The following is a 5,843-nucleotide window of genomic DNA, read 5'->3' as shown; positions in this document are numbered from 1 at the left end:
TTTACATGAGAGAGCATATTGAGTTTGTGTATATACTACAAAACAGAGAAGTAAAGGGCATGGTATATTTTATCTGACAGATTATATTAAGAGCAATTTTGCTTTTCACATTTGGGTGCCTAGATATTTTCTAGAATTTTTTCAATTTTCTTAAATATAGAATTTCTGTATTTTACTTGAGAGAGCATATGGAGTTGGTGTATATACTCCAAAACATAGAAGAATAAAACATTGTATATTTTTTCTTACAAACTATATTGAGAACCATTTTCTTTTTACTTTGGGGCGCCTAGATATTATTTAGATTTATTTCGATTGGCGTAAATTTGGAATTTCGGTATTTTACATGAGAGAGCATATGGAGTTGCTATATATACACCAAAACAGAGTAGAATAGGGCATTGTATATTATTTCTGACAGCTTATATTCAGAGCAATCTTGTTTTTAACATTGAAGTGCCTAGATAATATTTAGATTTTTTTCGATTCACGTAAAATTAGAATTTCGGTATTTTACATGAGAGAGCATACTGAGTTGGTGTATATACTTTAAAACAGAGTAGAATAGGGAAATGAATATTTTTTCTGACAGATTATATTCAGAGCAATTTTGTTTGTAACATTGCGTTGCCTACATAATATTTTGATTTTTTCGATTCGAGTAAAATTAGAATTGCTGTATTTTACATGAGAGAGCATACTGAGTTGGTGTACATACTACAAAACACAGTAGAAAATGGCATTGTGTATTTTTTCTGACAGATTTTATTCAGAGCAATTTTGCTTTTAACATTGGGGTGCCTAGGTAATATTTAGATATTTTTCGATTCACTTAAATATAGATTTTCTGTATTTCAGATGAGAGAGCATATGGAGTCGGTGTATATACTCCAAAACAGAGTAGAATAGGGCATTCTATATTTTTCCTGACATTATATTCAGAGCAATTTTGTTTTTAACATTGGGTTGACTAAATAATATTTAGATTTTTTCGATTCGGGTAAAATTAGAATTTCTGTACTTTACATAAGAGAGCATACTGAGTTGGTGTATATACTCCAAAACACAGTAGAATAAGGCAGTGTATATTTTCTCTAACAGACTATATTAAGAGCCATTTTCTTGTAACTTTGTGACACCTAGATATTATTTACATTTTTTTCGATTCACGTAAAATTAGTATTTCTGTATTTTACATGAGAGAGCATATTGACCTGGTGTATATACTTCAAAACAGAGTAGAATCGGACATTGTATAATTATTGTGACCGATTATATTCAGAGCAATTTTATTTTTAACATTGGAATGCCTAGATAATATTTACATTTTTTTCGATTCACGTAAAATTAGAATTTCTGTATTTTACATTAGAGAGCATACTGAGTTGGTGTACATACTTTAAAACAGAGTAGAATAGGGCATTGTTTATTTTTTCTGACACATTATATTCAGAGGAATTTTGATTTTAACATTCGGGTGCCTAGATGATATATAGATTTTCTTCGATTTGCATAAATATGGAATTTCTCTATTTTACATGATAGAGCATATGGAGTTGGTGTATATACTCCAAAACAGAGTAGAATAGGGCATTGTATATTTTTTCTGACAGATTATATTCAGAGAAATTTTGCTTTTAACATTGAGGTGCCTAGATAATATTTAGATTTTTTTTGATTCGCTTAAATGTAGGATTTCTGTATTTTATATTAGAGAGCATAGGGAGTTGGTGTATATACTCAAAAATAGAGTAGAATAGCACATTGTATAGTTTTTCTGACAGATTATATTTAGAGCAATATTGTTTTTAACATTGGGGTGCCTAGATAATATTTAGATTTTTTTCGATTTACGTAAAATTAGAATTTCGATATTTTACATGAGAGAGCATACTGAGTTGGTGTATATACTTCAAAACAGAGTAGAATGGGGCATTGTATATTTTTTATGACAAATTATATTCAGAGCAATTTTGTTTTTAACATTGGGATGCCTAGATAATATTTAGATTTTTTCGAATTGGGTAAAATTAGAATTTCTCTATTTTACATGAGAGAGCATCCTGAGTTGGTGTATATACTCCAAAACAGATTAGAATAAGGCATTGTATATTTTTTCTAAGAGAAAATATTCAGAGCCATTTTCTTTGAACTTTGAGGTGCCTAGAAATTATTCAAATTTTTTTCGATTCGCATAATATTAGAATTTCGGTATTTTACATGAGAGACCATATTGAGTTGGTGTATATACTCCAAAACAGAGTAGAATCGGGCATTGTTATATTTTTTCTGACAAATTATATTCAGAGAAATTTTGTTTTCAACATTGGGGTGCCTAGGCAATATTTAGATATTTTCGATTCGGGTAGAATTAGAATTTCTGTAATTTACATAAGAGAGCATATTGATTTGGGGTATATAGTACAAAACAGAGTAGAAAAGGACATTATATATTTTTTCTGACAGATTATATTCAGAGCAATTTTGCTTTTAACCTTGTGGTGCCTAGATAATAGTTAGATTTATTTCAATTCGCTTAAATATGGAATTTCTGTATTTTACATGAGAGAGTATATGGAGTTGGTGTATATTCTCCAAAATAAAGTAGAATAGGGCATTTTATATTTTTTCTGACAGATTATATTCGGAGCAATTTTGTTTTTAACATTGGGGTGCCTACATAATATTTTGATTTGTTCGATTTGGGTAAAATTAGAATTTCTGTATTTTACATAAGAGAGCATAATGAATTGGTGTATATACTTAAAACAGGGTAGAAAATGGCATTGTATATTTCTTCTGACAGATTATATTCAGAGCAATTTTGCTTTTAACATTCGGGTGCGCAGATAATATTTAAACTTTTTTCGATTCGCTTAAATATAGAATTTCTGTATTTTACATGAGACAGCATACCGAGTTGCTGTATATACTCCAAAACAGAGTAGAATAGGGCATTGTATATTTTTCTGACAGATTATATTCAGAGAAATTTTGCTTTTAAAATTGAGGTGCCTAGATAATATTTAGATTTTTTTTGATTCACTTAAATATAGAATTTATTTATTTCACATGAGAGAGCATATGGAGTTGGTGTATATACTCCAAAACAGAGTAGAATATGGCATTGTATAATTTTTCTGACAGATGATATTCAGAGCAATTTTGTTTTTAACATTGGGGTGCCTAGATAATATTTAGATTATTTTCAATTCACGTATCATTAGAATTTCGGTATTTTACATGAGAGAGCATACTGAGTTGGTGTATATACTCCAAAACCGAGTTGAATTGGGCATTTTATAATTATTGTGACAGATTATATTCAGTGCAATTATGTTTTTAACATTGGATTGCTTAGATAATATTTAGATTTTTTTCGATTCACGTAATATTAGAATTTCTGCATTTTACACGAGAGAGCACACTGAGTTGATGTATATACTCCAAAAAAGAGTAGAATAAGGCATTGTATATTTTTTATAACAGACTATATTCAGAGCCATTTTCTTTTAACTTTGGGGCATCTATATTTCATTTAGATTTTTTTTGATTCACCTAAAATTAGAATTTCGGTATTTTACATGAGAGAACATATTGAGTTGGTTTATATACTCCAAAACAGAGTAGAAAAGGGTATTGTATATTTTTTTCTGACAGATTATATTTAGAGAAATTTTGCTTTAACATTGGGGTGCCTAGATAATATTTAGATTTTTTTCGATTCGGGTAGAATTAGAATTTCTGTATTTTACATGACAGAGCATATTGAGTTGGTGTTTATAGTACAAAACAGAATGGAGGAGGGCATTGTATATTTTTTCTGACAGATGATATTCAGAGCAATTTTGCTTTTAACATTGGGGTGCCTAGATTATATTTTGATTTTTTCGGTTCGGGAAAATTTAGAATTTCTGTATTTTAAATGAGAGAGCATATTTAGTTGGTGTATATACTACAAAACAGAGTAGAAAAGGGCATTGTATATTTTTTCTGACATATTATATTCTGAGCAATTTTGCTTTTAACATAGTGGTGCCTAGATAATATTTAGATTTTTTCGATTACAGTAAAATTAGAATTTCTGTATTTTACATTAGAGAGCAAATGGAGTTGGTGTATAAACTTTATAACAGATTAGAATAGGGCATTGTATATTTTTTCTGACAGATAATATTCAGAGCAATTTTGTGTTTAAAATTGGGATGCGTAGATAATATTTAGATTTTTTTTGATTCACGTAAAATTAGAACTGCTGTATTTTACGTAAGAGAGCATACTGAGTTGGTCTGTATACTCCAAAACAGAGTAGAATAAGGCATTGTATATTTTTTCTAACCGACTATATTCAGAGCCAATTTCTTTTAACTTTGGGGCGCCTAGATATTATTTATATATTTTTCGATTCGCGTAAATTTAGAATTTCTGTATTTTACATGAGAGAGCATATGGAGTTGCTGTATATACTCCAAAACAGAGTAGAAAAGGGCATTGTATATTTTTTCTGACAGATTATATTCAGAGCAAGTTTGCTTTTAACATTGGGGTGCCTAGATAATATTTAGATTTTTTTCGATTTGCATAAATAGTTTCTGTATTTTACATGAGAGAGCATATGAAGTTGGTGTATGTACTACAAAACAGAGTAGAATTGGGCATTGTCTATTTTTTCTGACAGATTATATTCAGAGGAATTTTGTTTTTAACATTGCGGTGCCTATATAATATTTAGATTTTTTTCGATTCGCTTAAATATAGAATTTCTGTATTTTACATGAGAGAGCATATGGAGTTGGTGTATATACTCCAAAACAGAGTAGAGTAGTTCATTGTATATTTTTTCTTACGGATTATATTCAGAGCAATTTTTTTTTATCACTGGGGTGCCTAGATAATATTTAGATTTTTTTGATTTAAGTAGAATTAGAATTTCTGTATTTTACATGAGAGAGCATATTGAGTTGGTGTATATACTACAAAACAGAGAAATAAAGGGCATTGTATATTTTATCTGACAGATTATATTAAGAGCAATTTTTCTTTTCACATTGGGGTGCCTAGATAATATCTAGAATTTTTTCGATTCGCTTAAATATAGAACTTCTGTATTTTACTTGAGAGAGCATATGGAGTTGGTGTATATTCTCCAAAACAGAGAAGAATAAGGCATTGTATATTTTTTCTTACAGACTGTATTTAGAACCATTTTCTTTTAACTTTGGGACGCCTAGATATTATTTATATTTTTTTCGTTTCGCGTAATATTAGAATTTTGGTATTTTATATTCGAGAGCATATTGAGTTGGTGTATATACTACAAAAAAGAGTAGAAAAGGGCATTGTATATTTTTTTTTGACAAATTTCATTCAGAGCAATTTTTTTTTTAACATTGGGGTGCCTACATAATATTTAGATTTTTTTCGGTTTGTGTAAAATTAGAATTTCTGTATTTTACATGGGAGAGCATATTGAGTTGGTGTATATACTCCAAAACAGAGTACAAAAGAGCATTGTATATTTTTTTTGACAGATTATGTTCAGAGCAATTTTCTTTCAACATTGGGGTACATAGATAAGATTTAGATTTATTTCTATTAGCGTAAAATTAGAATTTCTGTATTTTACGTGAGAGAGCATTTTGAGTTGTTGTATATACTCCAAGACAGAGTAGAATATTGCATTGTATATTTTTTCTGACACATTATATTCAGAGAAATTTTGCTTTTAACATTGCGGTGCCTAGATAATGTTTATATTTTTTTCGATTCGCGTAAATTTATTATTTCGGTATTGTACATGAGAGAGCATATTGAGTTTGTGTATATACTCCAAAATTGAGTAG

This window comes from Callithrix jacchus, chromosome 2 (assembly GCF_049354715.1).
Source record: "Callithrix jacchus isolate 240 chromosome 2, calJac240_pri, whole genome shotgun sequence".
Classification (NCBI taxonomy): domain Eukaryota; kingdom Metazoa; phylum Chordata; class Mammalia; order Primates; family Cebidae; genus Callithrix; species Callithrix jacchus.
This window is presented reverse-complemented; position numbering follows the sequence as displayed.